Source organism: Triturus cristatus, chromosome 5_1 (genome assembly GCF_964204655.1).
Source record: "Triturus cristatus chromosome 5_1, aTriCri1.1, whole genome shotgun sequence".
Lineage (NCBI taxonomy): Eukaryota > Metazoa > Chordata > Amphibia > Caudata > Salamandridae > Triturus > Triturus cristatus.
Genome location: NC_140587.1, coordinates 578,505,430 through 578,527,574, shown reverse-complemented (window position 1 = coordinate 578,527,574; position 22,145 = coordinate 578,505,430). Strand labels below are relative to the sequence as shown.

Sequence of the window (22,145 nt, the reverse complement as noted above, 5' to 3'; positions counted from 1 at the left end):
TTAGCACTCCACTCTAATTTATGAGACACCACTCCAATTTATATCAGTTCACTACCTATGCTATGCCACTACACTCCATGCCACTCTACAACACACCAATGCACCCTATTATACTTTACTGCACACTACGTTACGCCACTTCACTCGACTCTACTCCACTGTATGAGACTTTACCCCACTCTACGCTACTGTACAACAATCCACTGTATGCATCTTCAGAGTCAAGAAATTCAGATTAACCTGTTATGGAGGGGTGTTCTGAAGCTGTTAGACCGCCTAATGTGGGAACAGGGCATTGTTGTAAAACTACTCAACCTCCTCAGGTAAAAACTACTAGGGTAAATGCAAATGTTCTTATGGAGGGCACATCCCAAGGCAGGTCTGTGAGTCAAACAAAACATCAAACAGGGGGAGTAAATTCGTGAAGTTGTCCTAAATCATCGCAGGTTACATGTAGTCCCAATGTATGAAGCACCAATTCTGGTTCCACCTGGACATGAGAGGAAATTGGATCTCCCACCAGAATGCTGTCCTTATGTCGCGATATTAACGAACGTCCCCCCATTACAGAAGAAACTACGAGCCAATTGAAAAATAAGGTTTGCCTTTGGCTATCCTTTAACTCTGACTTCACTAATACTAACTATGGTGATATCTTGTTCGTTAGAAGAACGAGTTGGATTGGTCCTTTGTGTAAGTCTATCTGTGGAGATTATGTAGTAATAAATTGTAGGTCTCCTGCCCTTGCTGGGAAACTGATTAGAGGTAGGAGAGGAAAACCAGGGAGCAAATATAGCCAAAGGATTGGCATTATGCCCTTGGGTTTCTTTTACAGGCACCTTAAATCCAATGTTATGTCGAGCAGTACAATTATGAATGCACTCTCCTTTCCGCAGACATCTAGGGATTATTTCCCCATTGAAACTAGAAATATATACCAGGCTCTATCTGGGCTGAGTAATCCCGATTGACTAAAACCAAGCTGTAGTAGTCGGCTGCCTCATAATGAAGCGGTTATCGTTGATAGCCCTAGAAGGGAAGAAAATATAAGTAACCCGAGTATTAGAGAGAGAGAATGGGAACCCAGTGATATCTAAGGGCCAGAGTGCATTTCATGGCGGATGCATAGGAGAAAAACTTACAGAAGGCCCACAGTCGTATTTAAGTGCTTTTGAGGGCCAGTACCTAAATATTATTTCATGGAATATAGCGGGGTTAAAATAAAAACGAAATGATCCAGAATGGGGCAGGTTTGTGGACAGTAGCCATATTTGTCTTCTGTAAGAGACCTGGGCAACCGAGCACTATTACAGGGTGGGGTACACCACTTATAGCATCGAAGCCCGACACTCGGGAGCTGGCAGACCTGCAGGAGGATTGTTAATTTAGGTGAAATCAACATTGAGTTGTAAAATATAACAGCTAAACATTGATTCACAAGAAATCTTAGGCCTTGATTTTATCTCAGTAAAAGGGAATATTCACTTGAGGCTAATAAATCTGTATAATCGGTTCAGTAGTCCCCACAAGGACTTCGACACCTTACTAATGCTGACTGAATTGCTTGATAGTTCATGTAAAGAATATTATCTTGTTGTAGCCGGTGATTTTAATACGACCCACGAACCTATTGATTATATTCAAGATCTGGTACAGGAGGAAGAGCAAGCCAAAGGTATTAAAAAGCTTCAAATACCGGCACTGAAAAGAATCTCAAAGGTTGGTAAGCAAGTATTATCCTTTACACTTACCAATGGGGTTCGTGCCTGTAATGGGCAGACTTCCTCAGATGAAGAGGCTAAAACCGCATTTAAAAGGGGCAGTATTAGGAGCAGAATTGATTTTATCATGGTAGATCTCGATTTATGGTCCAATATCTACGATATGACTGTCCTGGACAGAAAAGACAGTGACCATAATGCACTGTTTTTGGAGCTATCAGGCATTATCCTTCTGCAACATCAAATAAGCCCAGTAGCAACCCCTATTATTACATCTAATAATAAAAGGAGAATAAAATGGCCACAGATAATTTCTGATGAGACGCTCCTATCGTCAATTTACAAAGAGGTAGCTGAGGCTTTAGTTGTATTGGGAAATCAGGAACAAGCGAAGACATCACTTTGTCTACCTTTTTGTATTTATCCTACAATATAATGGCTATTGTAAGTAATATACAATAGCCTAAATGCAGGCTAGTTTTAGACCCTCTATGAGTACCCTAGATCAGGTGTTTCGGTTTTTACTATTAATTTGGAAGGAGGTAACTATTCTGAAGGGCCATTTGTACGTCGTATTTGTTGATTTTAAAATGGCGTTTGACTCAATAGAGCGTTCCAAGCTATGGGTTGCCTTAAGTGATCTTGGTCTCCCGGGGGGCTGCTCCAACTCCTGGTCCCGTTGCACACTAGAAATTATGCCAAAGTCAGATGGAATACAGATGGTAGCCTAACAAAAAACAGCCCGGTTTTAAAAGGGGTAAGACAAGGCTGTGTCTTAGTGCCAACCTTGTTCACTTTATATATGAACGGGCTTATCAAAGATCTCCATGACTGCAGAGGGGATCCACCAAAACTGTCGGACAAACAAATCCCTTGTCTTCTTTTTGCAGACAATACGCTGCTTATTTCTAAAACCCCTGCGTGAATCCAGAAAGTTCTAACTAAGTTTGCAACTGCCTGCACAGAAAGAGGATTAGAAATAAACTGCTCAAAGACTAAGTTCATGGTTTATAACTTGTATAAGTCTACAAAGAATAAACTGAGGCTAGACACCCAAAGGTTAGACCAGGTCAAGGTATTTGACTATTTGGGGGTTAGAGTAAGTGAGAACCTGTCTTGGATTCCCCAAATACAAGAGAGTGTACTATCTCTGCAACATGTAGATTATGCTATAATTAAGAAAGCCAAAAGCTCCCCTTTCCGTCCAATTTCTCTAATTTTAGAAATACATCGGGCAAAGAGAAAGGGTGCAGCATTATACGGGGCAGAACTGTGGGGGATGGAACAATTGAACCATTTAGAAGTTTCAGCAAAAAAAAATTTACGAGCCGCCTTAAACCTTCCAAGGAATACGCCATTAATACCCCTCCGCTTAGACCTTGGTCTAAGGTCTATTGCCCGTTCTGGTGTCCTGAAGGTGCTTCTGTTCTGGATTAGACTCTGGACCAGCAAGATGCAGATTCCTGTTAAGGAGACAACGGAGGAGCTTCTAACCCATCATAGTCAAACTGGGTGCCTGGTATGGTTTAAAAAAGTAAAGGTCTGGCTCTATAAACTGGGACTGGGTTTTATCTGGGAAGATCCGAAATCTATCACTAAAAAAATTGTGTCTCTTTAAAAAAAAGAGATTTTGGGAGTTTATTGATTCCTCATGTATTGAAGCTAGGACCACTGGTTCCCCAACAACTTGTTTTCTAGATATTAAAAGTTGTTTTAAGCTTGAATCTTATATGGATGAAGTTGAAACCCCTCAAGCACGTGCACTTTATATAAAGTTCAGAACCGGGGCTCTTCCATTAAATGCGCTGAGAAGTAACTAGAAGAATGCATCTGTAATTTCGCTTTGCCCCCTATGTAATGTTAGCCCTGAAACATTACAGCACTTTATATTTTTTTATGCAAATTTGAGGAAAACTTGGAATATTCCAGCTTGTCGTGTGCTATCTTTCTCACGTCCTAAAGAAGCACTGCGTGTCTTTACATCAGATACAACTAGGTGGCTTGTTTTCACACTATCTAGATACTTGCTTTATGCATGGTGGAGAAGATCTAAATCCGGATAGAGCACAGGTCATGAAATCGGGGCTATTACTGGGAAAGGAAGAAGTTATGCCCTACTGACTGATGATTAGAAATAAATCCTTTGGCCATTATTAAACCCATATTATAGGTTTTAAAGAATAGATAGATTTATATCATATTCTTATTGTTACATCTCACAGAGTTTTGATTGATAACCTCTATTTAATCTTAATTTTAACATTTTAAGCTAAATCAAACTCTGTATTCATATAAGTGACAAGTTGTAGTTTTTATTCTTTTTTAACTGATTGTGATGTGTGTTTATGAATTTATAGGTCTAATGAAATGTTTTTAATTAAATGTTTTTTCCATGAATGATCATGTTATTGATCCAAATAAACTACTACAACAAAAACGTGAAAAATTGTAAAGTTAGAGTTATAGCTTTCATTTACAATGTATCCACTACTCTTCAATTATTATAAGAAGCACACCTCATTACACAATCTTTCAACTCGCTAACCAGACAACACTAACTATAACTCGCCACACTACCTCACACTGTGTTATCAAAATAATGACACTCCACTGTACGACTCTACAGTGAACAAGACTCTCCGCCTCTCTACTGTACAACACAGCACTCAACAACACCAAACTATTCGACACTCTACTCCACTAAGCTTCACTCTATGCCACTACACTCTACAACACTCAACAGCCTATGCCACTCTAATCGATGACCATCCACTTCACCACAGTTCATTTCACAACAGTCCAGTTGATGATACACCACTGTATAACAGCCAACTTTTCTGTTCGACGTGCCACTACACTCTACAACATCTCACTCCACTGTACGATACTCCACTCCACTATATGACACACCACACCACTCTCTAACAGTTTACTCCACTGTATTCCACTCTACAATACTCAACTCTACGATACTGGACTCTACAGCACTCACCTTCACTATAATACACGGCACTCCACTTTTCGACACTCCAACAATGACTGACACTCCACACAATTATTTGAAACACATTTTTCTTTTAAAAAAAAAAACATTAACATACAATGGAAAAAGCAACGGTTAAGGCTAATTTGAAGTTAGAAATACTTTATTTATTCTTTCTAAACAAACCCAACTTAAAATACACAAATATTAAAAATTGAAAAGTTATAACTTCAATTTATAATTTACACACTACCTTCAAATGACTATAAGTTGTGCACCTCCAAACACAGTCTTGTCAACTCACCCATCACACTACATTAACTATAACTCATGCCTTTTCCATGCACTGGTTATACCCTTGCATACTACTTCGCTCATAACATGTGAAATCATAACATTCATGACAACACTTAGAGCTTATTAAATTACATCATTTGTCACAACACAGTGCATGGTAGTTTGGCAAGTTATAGTTTGTGTTGTCTGGTTAGTGAGTTGAAAAAAGTGTGTAAGGAGGTGTGCTACTTATAATAATTTGAAGGTGCTGGATAAATTGTAAATGAAAGCTATAACTAGAACTTTGGAATTGTTAAAGTTTGTGTAGTTCAAGTTTGGTTTGTATAGGGAAAAACAATGTTTTCCTAAATATAACTAAGCATTAACCTATGTTTATGTATGTATATATGGTCAATTTAAACTGTAGTAAATTTATAGTAAAAAAGTAGAAATCTAGTACTGATAAGGAGACTAACCTTTGAAAAGCTGATCTATGGGACGGGACGTGGGTTTGGATGTTGTATAAAATGCTTGGACTGGCTAATAGAGTCACACATGACATTAGCCCACTTGACAACTATTCTGAACTGCAAAGATTACATATTTGTCAAAATGAATCTCTGGAGCCCTCTTGTTGGTTACCTACCTATATTTAGGGGGTGTAGTCACCCTCGCTGCATACTGTATACAGTCACATTGAAACATGTGGCAAATCACTTTTAGTTTATTTAGGATAGGTTTCCCAGATGAAGTTACTGCACCAGGGAGACCATTTGTACTTTGGGGTTGTAGTTTATTCTTGGAGTGTAATCTTCATTTATAGCAAATAAAACAAAAGGTCAAATCTATCCGAGATCAATGGTTTGAAAAAAAAGCACGAACATGTAATTATTTCCCAGTGATAAAGCGTCATCTGTTAATCATTCATTGGCTGTTGAATGTACAGTACTAAGGGTAACAATACTTCCTTTGGCAGATTTTGTAAGTAGAAAGTGGCAAGGACACTGGACTATTTCTACTTTTTGAGTAAAATCGAAAATCTGCTTAATATTGAATAGGCCTCGTAGTGCTTCTATCAACGATTCTAAGGAGTTCAGCAAAAGAATATTTTTAGCTTAAAACGCTGAAATTATATCTAAATGCTGCATGGAAATGTTGTGGAAATTCTGAAACAACGATAAAGTTTCCTGTCCACGTTTTATTTCCTAATGATTGAAGTCTACAGACTGTTAAATGGGAAGAATCTATCGGTACATGGTAATAATTGCCCTACTGTACGTGCTATTCAAAACACGAGTGAGGCAATGGTTATTTTTTGTCAAATTGTTTTAATCAACAATTGTAGAATGGTTTACATGACGATATGAAACAAAGAATAGGGAGAAAGAAAATGGCAGTTTTATAAACAAAATATTGCCAGATAAGTACTCCATGTTCTGAACCAATGTGATAGTAATCTTTTATGTTACACCTTTAGTGACCCTGTAAAAGTGTTTTTGAATTTTAGAAGACAATCGCGGTTTACACTGCAATGTTCTCAAAGCTGTTTTCCAATAGGGCACATGGAATTCTAAGGAAACTAATGTAGTTCACAACTGTTTGTGGTGGAAGGACCTCAATTTTAAAGCGACTCTTATACCTTCAGATACAAAAAAATTTAACAGATATAGGCGTTCTAGGCTACTTTTAAGAAAGTGGTACTTTTAATATAGTGTTGGTTCCACACGCGACACAGTGTGTACATAAAACGAACCACACACTAATCACCACGAGAAACGTTTTAAAATACTGCAGTTTTGGTTAAGACAAAAAGCGCATTTTCATTACGAGAACCTACCGATTGTTAAAAAACATTTGTAGGAGTGAGTGTAGTTATTTTTATTTAAAGAGTGTTTTCTTTAGCGGTCTCTTGTAAGCATGTTAGTATGTCGTGAGAATTATTATATCTCTAATTTTATTTAAAGAATGTTTTCTTTAGCTGTCTCTTGTAAGCATGTTAGTATGTTGTGAGAATTAGTATATCTAGTGTAACTACAAACGCCTGGAAGTGACTCTAGGCAAAGGCTAGAGTTTAAAAAAATTAAAGCCTGTTCTGGATCCTGTTTAGGGTTAGTGCAAAAAACTGCTCACGCAGCACCGAGTCTACCAGTGCGGGCCCTACCTGCCGCTCTCCTGCTGCACCACTCCCTGGAGTCAAGTCATTGAATGTTGGGGGTACCGGACATGCTCTCGAGCTGCAGTATGTGCAGGCTCTCCCACGGGACTTGGATAGCTGGCTTTGCCGGAAAAGTGAAGGTAGTTCTCGAAAAGAAGCTTGCAAGTCCCGCTGAAGGGTCGCTATGGCAACAGAACGCTACAAAACAGAGCCAAACCGGAAGGGGTGAAAAGAAGCAGGGCTCGCGCACACTCCTGGGCCCGGCGCAGCGACTAAGAGAAGGGGGTGCTGTGCTGCTCTACCCGCCGACCCCTAGGAAACCCCCACCAGTGTAATGTCTTTACCTTCAGCGCGAATTAATTCACCGTTTATTCTGTATTTATTACATAAAAGGGGGTGCTGCTCTGTGGTGAGGGAAGTAGATGTGGCGGATACAGTGTTTCTACATGCGAGATAAACCGGTGTACTGGATTATCAACCAGATTCGTTTAAATGGGTTAATAATATGTCACCTACATAGAGGTAAATCTACACCCACAAAGTTCTGATAGACTAGAGAGCTAACTTTCCGTACGACATAAAGTACTGCGAAGTAGCCGTGGGCGCCATATTGTTGGAATTAACCCTCTGAAATTATCAGCGATTATTTCGGCAGGTATTGCTGGAATTGGAAAAAATTACTCCGGGAACCCATACTTTGAAGGGGGGGTGGGGGGGTGATAGGGCGTGGCAAGGCGTGGCAGAGAAAAAGAGGCGGAGTCATGAGGGGTGAAGCTTAAAAAAGCATGGTCTGTTCAATAAACGTCTACATTTATTGTTAAAAAATCTGCTACCAAAAAATTGGCATCAAGGACATACGCAACAGTAAATCTATTCTAGATTACTTAATTGGTCATAAAGAGGCTGCATTTGAAAATATCTTACAGGGTAAAAACCCCTGCTGCAGAGATCGCTGTATGCCCAGAAATTGTGTGCGATTATAATAGAGGCAAGCCAGCCCTGGCAAGTACCACGCATCAGGGTTAAGACTAATGCATTTTAGTGCTGGTGTGCGCATCACCACACTAAAAGTCATGCATATTAGAGCTCCTGGTGCTGACATGTGTGCACTGAGGACCTGTATTCATTTAAGCAGTTAAGCAGCGTGCTTCTGGTTTCTCAGTACTGCTGGTTATCAGTGAATAAACAAATTGACCATGTCTCTCTGGGTCCCTGGAGCTGACCTTGCAGTGCATCATGAAAGCAACGTTAGCTGGTGTAGCTCCTGACGCTTTAATGTTTAGCAAACACAAGGAGATGATGGACGGAGCGCTGAAACTTTTCAGACACTCACTCCCAGTCACAGATCTGGGTTGAATCCATCATCTCCATCATCGTTCTGTAGCTTACTTCGCCACCTCAGTTCAGACCCAGCTATATGCAAATCAGTCTTGACCCTGTGCCTCATGGGAACAGTCCAGCTCGAACTGCCAAGCCAGGTCTTCCATGAACCGGAAACAAGCATCCTGGGACCGGTTTCAGGGTAAGAACCCTAATCAGCCAGGCTAGCTTGAATCCAGTGGCAAAGTGAGCAAGGGACCCACTTCTGGGCATACCCTGCCAAATTGGGGTGAACAAAGCAAACACAATCAGATGATGGGCGGAGCACTGAAACTTTTCAGACACTCATTCCCAGTCACAGATATTGATTGAATCCATCACCGTTCTTTAGCTCACTTCGCCACCTCTGTTCAGACCCAGCTATATTCAAATCAGTCTTGACCCTGTGCCTCATGGGAACAGTCCAGCCCGAACTGCCAAGCCACGGGTTGCTGGTACTGAACCTGCCATCAAGCATGAGCAGAACCCGGTTATAGGGGCATCTCTGGAAGTGAGGGTTCCCCGGAATAGGTGCGGAAAAGTGAGGCCAGTGCCACTGACAGCAGTGGTGTTGGGCTGAGAGAAGACCCTAAGAAATATCCACTGGCCCAGCTATCACTGATTAATTAAAAAACAAAACTGCATAAACTTGAAGTGAAAACAACCAAGAGCCCACAGTAAATACCAATGGCTTGCTCTTCATTGCTTCAAGGTCTCGAATACTAAACTCAGATTAGGGTAACCATGCCGTTAATCCATGCAGCCCAGCCAAGTAAATAAATATTCTGGGCAAAATGGGAAAGAATGATCCCAAACAGTAAAAGATGCCCCTTGAAAAGAAAGGACCTGGTTAGACTGGCGTGAGCCGCAAGAAGAAGCAATGTGAGGCGAAGGACAGGAACAAAAAAAAATAGAGAAACCCCGGCACTCTAATAAAGTAAGACCAAACACATTTGTTAGAAATTAATCTCATAAACTGCAAGCACCAAGTAATAGAGAGAGATGACCGCTTGACATAGAAAATGTTATGAGACGTACGAGTATATGCTGTAAACATACATTTAATAGTTATCAGACACAAAGTAATTCATCTAACATGTTACATCCCATGTCATAAAAGGTTGATGTACATATTTCCTTTTGTGCAGTTTTTGTAGACACAAAACTTGACACGTAGAACGTTGTATCAGAAACAGCCAGTTTATGAGATTAATTTCTAACAAATGTGTTTGGTCTTACTTTATTAGAGTGCCGGGGTTTCTCTGTTTGTTTGTGCTACGGGCCAAGTTGACCTGTTTGATTGATATCCATGGTAGTGGGATATCTGACCTCGAGTTGGCACCTTTGAAATGTTTGTTTCATCACTAAACATGTGTCCTGTATCAAAATGCCTCTTCATCTGACTCAAGTGTTTATGTGACTGTGCGACTCAATATCCACCACTACCTTGTGTGTTGGTCAGACAAAAAAAAAAATGTTGATTTAATTGAAGTCTAGCTTTGCATCCATAGATGGGACAATTGATACTTTAACTCTTATGAACAACAGAATGGATAAACATGGAGCATCACTAGATGAAGCAGAACAAAGAATCTCAAAAATGACACCAACACACTGAAAGAAAAGATAAAACAACTAGAAAAAGTATACAGACCATCCATACCAAGAACAAAGATCTATACATTAGTTCCTGGCTCAATAATCACCAGCTCATAGGTCTGCCAGAAACCAATATTGCAGGACCAATGGAAGAATAAGTAGAGCAAATAATAACTACAATATGCGGACGAGAGTCCCTGTCAGGCATTTCTCTGTCAGAGCACAATGCTCTGACTCCCAGATTAGTACCTGGTCAAGCACTGAGACCAGTAATAGCAAGAATTTTGTACTATAGGGAAAGTAACACTATCCTATCCCTTGCTAGAGACAGAGGAACTACACAATATGATATGGCCAACATCTCCTTTTACCCAAACTTCACAATTGCTGCCCAAGGAGCCAGGAAATCCTTAAAGTCAAAAAGCGCCTATGCAAAATGGAGATCAAGTATGTCATGCTCTACCCAACAATACAAGGAAGTAACAGATAGGTAGGCCCCAAAGGTCCATACTGACATAGAATGAACAAGTAAGAAAATACGAAAAAAAATCATTCAGATTTAACGATTGGATTAATCATATTTATAATTCTCAAATGACAATTCCAACAGGTGATCGATAAGGTGCTACAGTACAGTGCAAAGTGAAGTTAAGTGAAGTAAGACCCTTTACAAAAAGCATACTGTGACAAGATATTATATTCTCATACTTTTGAATGTTTTCCTGTTGGTTAAGCTCTCAGTCTGTGTTTTCCACACAACAAATCAGCTGGACAGTAAACTCTAGGGCAGTTGCAGACGGTGGACTGCTAGCCCAACCCTGCCTTACCCACAAAAGCAAACAGAGAAGGGAAGATGTGATTAGTAGAATCCCTGATAAGAACTTGGATCTAAAATATACATGAAACATCCTGGACCGGACGGACATATACCCCAAACACACGAGAGAATGATATACAGGGCTTGAGCCAATTACAATCCTTACTGATGTTAATGTTGCTCATAACTTCTTTTTCACAGTACATATTGCCACACCGTGGTTAGGCTGCAAAAAGCCTATTAAGCTAAATGTACCCTGCACTTCCCAGGCTGTGGCACAGCCATAGGAAAATAATAATTGAGGCATCAGTTCTCATCCCTTGCAGTTAGAAGGAATGGGGTACTAGTGTAAGTTTGGGGTCACAGTAGGTGGGGGGTTGGCAAGCTACTATTGCATTATGTACTATGTCACATTCTTTAGCAATGAAATATGCTCACACAAATTAATTTATGAACCATGCCCCATATGGCGAATGGCACAACCGCAAAAGACAATAAATACACTACAGCCACTAATAATAACGTGCCCAATCGCCAATTCAAAGCATTGAGCTGGAACTTGAATGGCTATAACAACCCCAAAAAGCAGTATAATATCATGCGATCTAGCCCCCTTGGTAAAGAAGACATAGAACTTATGCAGGACCCTATCAGACCATTTTCCAGTACTACTGCAGATGTCTTATCCCACTCCCAACTAACACAGCAAAACATCAAGATTCAGATTGAAGCACTACAAGACACGTCATTCAAAATAGTAATACACTGAGCCATCCTGTGTTCATTCAAATCAATGTGGACTCAGATCCCAGTACTGTGGATGTTTGGGAAACCTTTAAAGTATACATCAGGGTCATTTCAATTGCCAAGGAAACTGGAACCTTGCAGGTGTTCAGGGATCACCTGACCCACCTCGAGACTAAACTCACACAGCTAGAGACAAAGTACTCCAAAAAGCACACACTGGACGCTGGCAGAGATAAGCCACGCCTTGCGTTGAGTTCAGAGAAACAGGGGAGCTAGAGGTGTGACTTTTGCAGAGATTATTTAAGGCCCAAAAGTTTAGCAAAAGGGACAAATCTGGGAAATCTCTATCACAAACTATACAAGGAAAATGTGCACACAACAGCATATCCATAATTTAAACACAGGAATGACTGATCACCTTTCACACACAGTGCATCCTTCCCATCTTAGCTACATATTATTCTAAATTATACACATCAAGAGGAATCCAACCACTGCAGCTTATCTCAAAACACTTAAATAATAGCGCAGCAAGACGGCAATCCAAGGGAGCTATCATAAGCCAATGTAAAAGAAGAGGGGAGGCAGGCCATCAAGTAATAAGGGAAGAATAAAGCCCTAAGGCCTGATGAACTCACCACTAAGATTTATAAAGAATATGCTGATGCGCCTCACTTGCTCCATGTTGCAACCCTGAAGTGATAGCCGTCTGGGCACAGACCCGTGGTACCTTGTGTAGTCCTGTGGTTCCCAGGTCTCAGAAACACCGCAAGAAGCCCAAAGCTGTGTGCTGAGAATCTCACTCAGCTGTGGATGCCTTTCTTCAAATTACTGGGCTCCTGGCTGCTGCTCCTTGTTTCTCTGGCTCGGAAATAGCCAATACCTGGCTGAGGGTTTGCAGATGCCTTTTGAAGCCTCTTCTCAGCTAGTCCATTTCAGGTTTTCATTCTCTGTGCTTTTCATTGTCCATCATGGCATTTCTTCCTTTGTTTCTTTCTGATTTTTCCAATCCATTATGTTTCCTGTCATGTGATGTTTCATGTAATTTCCTTTTCCGGTTGTTTTGCTAAAAAAAGTAAGGACTTCAGTCTGGTTGGAGGGTGCGTTGCAACATAGCTGTGTTCCTTCTCTTTGTTCCCTCTTTCCCTCCGTTTGCTGGTCCTGAGTCTTCGCTCCAGAAGAATTCTTATTTGGATTGGATTCTTGATTTTCTCCAGCCCTTTGAAAACGTCACCCATCAAGGAGGTTTTTGTATGCCTTTACTTTTAACTTCTGAGAAGGTGACAGATTCTGGAGGGCACTCTCCTGCCATATAATCCTGTGTGTAGTAACATTATGGCTTCAGGAAACAGCCACCTTTACTTTTGATTGCTAGTAAGCATCCTGTCAGAACATCATGGTTTTAAAACCCTCGATCATAGCAAGGGAAGCCTTATTGCCCCCAAAGAGTACACATGATACCGCTGTGATATAAGGGATGATCCACAAAGCACTCCTCTGGACAAAAGCAAGCCACAAGTGAACCCGCCGACTTGAGATGCTGGAGGGCAGGTGAGGATGCCTGAGCGACCGCACCAGCCCATCAATAGTAAGAGGTAGGCTTCTCTCCTGGAGGGGGAGATCCGGGGGACCCTTGGACCTGTGAGTATATGCTGAATCGTAGGGTAGCGGTCCAAGTATTGGAGCTGGGTAGCAAGGCCAGCGAACGACCTCTGATACATCTGGGGCAGATGATTATGGGCCTAGTAATACCCTGGGTAGTCTTGCAAACTAGACACAGGTTTGGTACTTCTTGGTATCTCAGGAAGTGAGCTGCTTTCACGTTATATGAGAGATGGGGATGCTCTGTTTTCCCCCTGAACGAGACCTTGGGACTGGTGATGGACTGCTGTGTTAAGCCTTTAGAGGCAATCCAAGATTGCAGACGGATCCTGGACAGAACAGAGTGCGCATGTATAAAGGCACCAACAACTGGAGGAGCCTGGATTTGGAGGCAGGTCATTGTGTCCAGGAAGTTACCCCAGGCACCTTTACGATGAACTACAGAGGATATTACCAGTGGCCTTGGAGGCTTCTAGCATGAATACAGGGAATATAAACACAGTTACTCCTCCGCCCGAGCTAGACAACATAGATAGATACACTACTTGCGTCTTGGGACGGAGACGTAACATGAGCACTCTCTGTGGTGAGATGAATCACCTAGTCAAACATCACCCGTGGTGACCTATATAAGAGCAATGGAAGCCACTGATAACATACTTGAAGGCACAGAGCACACAAGGAAAGCACCAATCCTCAGACTCATATAGGAATTGGACCACACCTCCTAACCTTTTCCAGAGGAGAGGACCAGCTCTAGCTATCTTACAGTGCAGAACATCTTGTAGAGAATAGGCTTGGCGAATTAGCGAAGGGGGTTTGGTGGGAGTAACAGAGGCCTCAGATATGTGATACCTCCAGTGCTAGTACAAGCAAAAATGGGGTAAACAATGTCTAGCTAAAGATGTAAGTTATGGTAAGAGGTCAGAGAATATATTCAGCACAGAAGTTCAAGGCTGGGTGGACAGATGGAAAGAGGTTGATTCTCAATAGTGGTGACAGCACATGGGATCCCATTTTCAATACTCCTAGACCTTGAGAGCATATATTAACGAACAAGTGCTAATCAGAGAAAACAAAGAGAAGACTGAACATTAGTGTACTGGATAAAAGGAGACCTTTGAGAGAACAGCGGTTGTGAGGAGTTATCGCCGACTCCATGATTGGTGCTAACAACACCAAGACACCAGGATTAAAGATCACTCACAAGTAGAAGCACTACAATGCCACACTTACTCCTGCACCCTCTAGAGTCGCATTGAAACAAGGTGACCGAGCTTCAGCTGTTGCATCTGAGGAAGAGACCTTGATGAATAGCTTTATGCAGAAATTCTTCAAAGATCTCACAAAGGACAGTTATTCGATGAAATCCGAGCTGTGGCCTTCTCTAAAGAACTTGTCAGTGGAGATCAGGAGAGCTTCAACCCTTCATCCACTTTTACAATACTCTATATACAGCCAAACTTACTTGAGAGCAGAACAGCCATGCCTGCCTTGCGACGGTCACTATGCCTGACTTGTAAGCAGAGGAGAGAGCTGAACACCCTGATTAAGAGGGAAGAGGACCTTCAAGCCATGCGGAATCTCACGGCATCTTAGGCCCCCTGTCCTGATGGGGTGATAGCCAGATTCCACAAGGCATTTGCTGCTAGCTTATTTTTCACATTAATAGGTCTTATGGATTACTGCACGTGCTCTCTCAGTCCCTCCTTCTATGAAGGAAGCAACAGTGCCCTTAATAATTCAGTGCAGCAAGGACCCTACCCTAAGCGCACCACACAGGGCCATTCCATACTTAATTTATGGCCTTATTCAGAGTTTAGTGGACATGGAACCTGTTGTATCTTAATTCCCTCAAATGCATCCTCCCCTTAGCTGCTCAGCCAGGATGAATGTGATGTCTGCGTGGAATGTTGGAACGCTTGATGAGAGAGAGTGGAATGTTGGTGGGCCTCCTTGTGTGGTGAGAGTGGCAGTTGGAGAGAGTGGGCTGAGCAGCAAAGATGCTGCTCCTGGTGGGACCTGCAATATACTTCTACTGAACCAACCAATAAACCTTCTACTTGCGATATACTTCCTGGCTACCTTTTGTCATCATTGGATCCAACTTAGCATCTTTGCAACAGTCCAGCCCGAACTGCCAAGCCACGGGTTGCTGGTACTGAACCTGCCATCAAGCATGAGCAGAACCCGGTTATAGGGGCATCTCTGGAAGTGAGGGTTCCCCGGAATAGGTGCGGAAAAGTGAGGCCAGTGCCACTGACAGCAGTGGTGTTGGGCTGAGAGAAGACCCTAAGAAATATCCACTGGCCCAGCTATCACTGATTAATTAAAAAACAAAACTGCATAAACTTGAAGTGAAAACAACCAAGAGCCCACAGTAAATACCAATGGCTTGCTCTTCATTGCTTCAAGGTCTCGAATACTAAACTCAGATTAGGGTAACCATGCCGTTAATCCATGCAGCCCAGCCAAGTAAATAAATATTCTGGGCAAAATGGGAAAGAATGATCCCAAACAGTAAAAGATGCCCCTTGAAAAGAAAGGACCTGGTTAGACTGGCGTGAGCCGCAAGAAGAAGCAATGTGAGGCGAAGGACAGGAACAAAAAAAAATAGAGAAACCCCGGCACTCTAATAAAGTAAGACCAAACACATTTGTTAGAAATTAATCTCATAAACTGCAAGCACCAAGTAATAGAGAGAGATGACCGCTTGACATAGAAAATGTTATGAGACGTACGAGTATATGCTGTAAACATACATTTAATAGTTATCAGACACAAAGTAATTCATCTAACATGTTACATCCCATGTCATAAAAGGTTGATGTACATATTTCCTTTTGTGCAGTTTTTGTAGACACAAAACTTGACACGTAGAACGTTGTATCAGAAACAGCCAGTTTATGAGATTAATTTCTAACAAATGTGTTTGGTCTTACTTTATTAGAGTGCCGGGGTTTCTCTGTTTGTTTGTGCTACGGGCCAAGTTGACCTGTTTGATTGATATCCATGGTAGTGGGATATCTGACCTCGAGTTGGCACCTTTGAAATGTTTGTTTCATCACTAAACATGTGTCCTGTATCAAAATGCCTCTTCATCTGACTCAAGTGTTTATGTGACTGTGCGACTCAATATCCACCACTACCTTGTGTGTTGGTCAGACAAAAAAAAAAATGTTGATTTAATTGAAGTCTAGCTTTGCATCCATAGATGGGACAATTGATACTTTAACTCTTATGAACAACAGAATGGATAAACATGGAGCATCACTAGATGAAGCAGAACAAAGAATCTCAAAAATGACACCAACACACTGAAAGAAAAGATAAAACAACTAGAAAAAGTATACAGACCATCCATACCAAGAACAAAGATCTATACATTAGTTCCTGGCTCAATAATCACCAGCTCATAGGTCTGCCAGAAACCAATATTGCAGGACCAATGGAAGAATAAGTAGAGCAAATAATAACTACAATATGCGGACGAGAGTCCCTGTCAGGCATTTCTCTGTCAGAGCACAATGCTCTGACTCCCAGATTAGTACCTGGTCAAGCACTGAGACCAGTAATAGCAAGAATTTTGTACTATAGGGAAAGTAACACTATCCTATCCCTTGCTAGAGACAGAGGAACTACACAATATGATATGGCCAACATCTCCTTTTACCCAAACTTCACAATTGCTGCCCAAGGAGCCAGGAAATCCTTAAAGTCAAAAAGCGCCTATGCAAAATGGAGATCAAGTATGTCATGCTCTACCCAACAATACAAGGAAGTAACAGATAGGTAGGCCCCAAAGGTCCATACTGACATAGAATGAACAAGTAAGAAAATACGAAAAAAAATCATTCAGATTTAACGATTGGATTAATCATATTTATAATTCTCAAAAGACAATTCCAACAGGTGATCGATAAGGTGCTACAGTACAGTGCAAAGTGAAGTTAAGTGAAGTAAGACCCTTTACAAAAAGCATACTGTGACAAGATATTATATTCTCATACTTTTGAATGTTTTCCTGTTGGTTAAGCTCTCAGTCTGTGTTTTCCACACAACAAATCAGCTGGACAGTAAACTCTAGGGCAGTTGCAGACGGTGGACTGCTAGCCCAACCCTGCCTTACCCACAAAAGCAAACAGAGAAGGGACGATGTGATTAGTAGAATCCCTGATAAGAACTTGGATCTAAAATATACATGAAACATCCTGGACCGGACGGACATATACCCCAAACACACGAGAGAATGATATACAGGGCTTGAGCCAATTACAATCCTTACTGATGTTAATGTTGCTCATAACTTCTTTTTCACAGTACATATTGCCACACCGTGGTTAGGCTGCAAAAAGCCTATTAAGCTAAATGTACCCTGCACTTCCCAGGCTGTGGCACAGCCATAGGAAAATAATAATTGAGGCATCAGTTCTCATCCCTTGCAGTTAGAAGGAATGGGGTACTAGTGTAAGTTTGGGGTCACAGTAGGTGGGGGGTTGGCAAGCTACTATTGCATTATGTACTATGTCACATTCTTTAGCAATGAAATATGCTCACACAAATTAATTTATGAACCATGCCCCATATGGCGAATGGCACAACCGCAAAAGACAATAAATACACTACAGCCACTAATAATAACGTGCCCAATCGCCAATTCAAAGCATTGAGCTGGAACTTGAATGGCTATAACAACCCCAAAAAGCAGTATAATATCATGCGATCTAGCCCCCTTGGTAAAGAAGACATAGAACTTATGCAGGACCCTATCAGACCATTTTCCAGTACTACTGCAGATGTCTTATCCCACTCCCAACTAACACAGCAAAACATCAAGATTCAGATTGAAGCACTACAAGACACGTCATTCAAAATAGTAATACACTGAGCCATCCTGTGTTCATTCAAATCAATGTGGACTCAGATCCCAGTACTGTGGATGTTTGGGAAACCTTTAAAGTATACATCAGGGTCATTTCAATTGCCAAGGAAACTGGAACCTTGCAGGTGTTCAGGGATCACCTGACCCACCTCGAGACTAAACTCACACAGCTAGAGACAAAGTACTCCAAAAAGCACACACTGGACGCTGGCAGAGATAAGCCACGCCTTGCGTTGAGTTCAGAGAAACAGGGGAGCTAGAGGTGTGACTTTTGCAGAGATTATTTAAGGCCCAAAAGTTTAGCAAAAGGGACAAATCTGGGAAATCTCTATCACAAACTATACAAGGAAAATGTGCACACAACAGCATATCCATAATTTAAACACAGGAATGACTGATCACCTTTCACACACAGTGCATCCTTCCCATCTTAGCTACATATTATTCTAAATTATACACATCAAGAGGAATCCAACCACTGCAGCTTATCTCAAAACACTTAAATAATAGCGCAGCAAGACGGCAATCCAAGGGAGCTATCATAAGCCAATGTAAAAGAAGAGGGGAGGCAGGCCATCAAGTAATAAGGGAAGAATAAAGCCCTAAGGCCTGATGAACTCACCACTAAGATTTATAAAGAATATGCTGATGCGCCTCACTTGCTCCATGTTGCAACCCTGAAGTGATAGCCGTCTGGGCACAGACCCGTGGTACCTTGTGTAGTCCTGTGGTTCCCAGGTCTCAGAAACACCGCAAGAAGCCCAAAGCTGTGTGCTGAGAATCTCACTCAGCTGTGGATGCCTTTCTTCAAATTACTGGGCTCCTGGCTGCTGCTCCTTGTTTCTCTGGCTCGGAAATAGCCAATACCTGGCTGAGGGTTTGCAGATGCCTTTTGAAGCCTCTTCTCAGCTAGTCCATTTCAGGTTTTCATTCTCTGTGCTTTTCATTGTCCATCATGGCATTTCTTCCTTTGTTTCTTTCTGATTTTTCCAATCCATTATGTTTCCTGTCATGTGATGTTTCATGTAATTTCCTTTTCCGGTTGTTTTGCTAAAAAAAGTAAGGACTTCAGTCTGGTTGGAGGGTGCGTTGCAACATAGCTGTGTTCCTTCTCTTTGTTCCCTCTTTCCCTCCGTTTGCTGGTCCTGAGTCTTCGCTCCAGAAGAATTCTTATTTGGATTGGATTCTTGATTTTCTCCAGCCCTTTGAAAACGTCACCCATCAAGGAGGTTTTTGTATGCCTTTACTTTTAACTTCTGAGAAGGTGACAGATTCTGGAGGGCACTCTCCTGCCATATAATCCTGTGTGTAGTAACATTATGGCTTCAGGAAACAGCCACCTTTACTTTTGATTGCTAGTAAGCATCCTGTCAGAACATCATGGTTTTAAAACCCTCGATCATAGCAAGGGAAGCCTTATTGCCCCCAAAGAGTACACATGATACCGCTGTGATATAAGGGATGATCCACAAAGCACTCCTCTGGACAAAAGCAAGCCACAAGTGAACCCGCCGACTTGAGATGCTGGAGGGCAGGTGAGGATGCCTGAGCGACCGCACCAGCCCATCAATAGTAAGAGGTAGGCTTCTCTCCTGGAGGGGGAGATCCGGGGGACCCTTGGACCTGTGAGTATATGCTGAATCGTAGGGTAGCGGTCCAAGTATTGGAGCTGGGTAGCAAGGCCAGCGAACGACCTCTGATACATCTGGGGCAGATGATTATGGGCCTAGTAATACCCTGGGTAGTCTTGCAAACTAGACACAGGTTTGGTACTTCTTGGTATCTCAGGAAGTGAGCTGCTTTCACGTTATATGAGAGATGGGGATGCTCTGTTTTCCCCCTGAACGAGACCTTGGGACTGGTGATGGACTGCTGTGTTAAGCCTTTAGAGGCAATCCAAGATTGCAGACGGATCCTGGACAGAACAGAGTGCGCATGTATAAAGGCACCAACAACTGGAGGAGCCTGGATTTGGAGGCAGGTCATTGTGTCCAGGAAGTTACCCCAGGCACCTTTACGATGAACTACAGAGGATATTACCAGTGGCCTTGGAGGCTTCTAGCATGAATACAGGGAATATAAACACAGTTACTCCTCCGCCCGAGCTAGACAACATAGATAGATACACTACTTGCGTCTTGGGACGGAGACGTAACATGAGCACTCTCTGTGGTGAGATGAATCACCTAGTCAAACATCACCCGTGGTGACCTATATAAGAGCAATGGAAGCCACTGATAACATACTTGAAGGCACAGAGCACACAAGGAAAGCACCAATCCTCAGACTCATATAGGAATTGGACCACACCTCCTAACCTTTTCCAGAGGAGAGGACCAGCTCTAGCTATCTTACAGTGCAGAACATCTTGTAGAGAATAGGCTTGGCGAATTAGCGAAGGGGGTTTGGTGGGAGTAACAGAGGCCTCAGATATGTGATACCTCCAGTGCTAGTACAAGCAAAAATGGGGTAAACAATGTCTAGCTAAAGATGTAAGTTATGGTAAGAGGTCAGAGAATATATTCAGCACAGAAGTTCAAGGCTGGGTGGACAGATGGAAAGAGGTTGATTCTCAATAGTGGTGACAGCACATGGGATCCCATTTTCAATACTCCTAGACCTTGAGAGCATATATTAACGAACAAGTGCTAATCAGAGAAAACAAAGAGAAGACTGAACATTAGTGTACTGGATAAAAGGAGACCTTTGAGAGAACAGCGGTTGTGAGGAGTTATCGCCGACTCCATGATTGGTGCTAACAACACCAAGACACCAGGATTAAAGATCACTCACAAGTAGAAGCACTACAATGCCACACTTACTCCTGCACCCTCTAGAGTCGCATTGAAACAAGGTGACCGAGCTTCAGCTGTTGCATCTGAGGAAGAGACCTTGATGAATAGCTTTATGCAGAAATTCTTCAAAGATCTCACAAAGGACAGTTATTCGATGAAATCCGAGCTGTGGCCTTCTCTAAAGAACTTGTCAGTGGAGATCAGGAGAGCTTCAACCCTTCATCCACTTTTACAATACTCTATATACAGCCAAACTTACTTGAGAGCAGAACAGCCATGCCTGCCTTGCGACGGTCACTATGCCTGACTTGTAAGCAGAGGAGAGAGCTGAACACCCTGATTAAGAGGGAAGAGGACCTTCAAGCCATGCGGAATCTCACGGCATCTTAGGCCCCCTGTCCTGATGGGGTGATAGCCAGATTCCACAAGGCATTTGCTGCTAGCTTATTTTTCACATTAATAGGTCTTATGGATTACTGCACGTGCTCTCTCAGTCCCTCCTTCTATGAAGGAAGCAACAGTGCCCTTAATAATTCAGTGCAGCAAGGACCCTACCCTAAGCGCACCACACAGGGCCATTCCATACTTAATTTATGGCCTTATTCAGAGTTTAGTGGACATGGAACCTGTTGTATCTTAATTCCCTTAAATGCATCCTCCCCTTAGCTGCTCAGCCAGGATGAATGTGATGTCTGCGTGGAATGTTGGAACGCTTGATGAGAGAGAGTGGAATGTTGGTGGGCCTCCTTGTGTGGTGAGAGTGGCAGTTGGAGAGAGTGGGCTGAGCAGCAAAGATGCTGCTCCTGGTGGGACCTGCAATATACTTCTACTGAACCAACCAATAAACCTTCTACTTGCGATATACTTCCTGGCTACCTTTTGTCATCATTGGATCCAACTTAGCATCTTTGCAACATTTGCGACGATCTGGAAAGAAACCCTGCGTGCTTTGGCCAAAAGACTACGGCAGGTGAGGAAACTTACAATTTTACAGAACTTTATATATTCAAGAAACTACTTAAAGCAAAGCAAATTTAAAACTAAGGAAAGTACGCCCTCCCGAGTCCCACCAGTGTTCTCCACCATCTGGACAGCCTGCCCAGGGCGTTTCATGTTCATAACATCAATAGTTCTCGACTTCAAGAAGAATTTCACTTTCAAGATTAAAATACTGATCCATCTGCACCGGATGTTTGTTTTCAACAGGCT

The 22,145-nt window shown here is 42.1% G+C and overlaps 1 protein-coding gene across 2 annotated transcripts in view; it reads right to left on the bottom strand.

Annotated features, from left to right (window-relative positions):
• The window catches only part of PPP1R42 (protein phosphatase 1 regulatory subunit 42), a 525,575-nt gene extending 518,274 nt beyond the window's left edge, over nucleotides 1–7,301 (bottom strand). For both annotated transcript variants that reach the window (XM_085605503.1, XM_085605502.1), the window contains exon 1: nucleotides 7,142–7,301. The gene's annotated coding sequence lies outside the window, so the exon portion shown is untranslated. The remainder of the gene's footprint in view (nucleotides 1–7,141) is intronic.
• Between the last annotated feature and the right edge of the window lie 14,844 nt (nucleotides 7,302–22,145).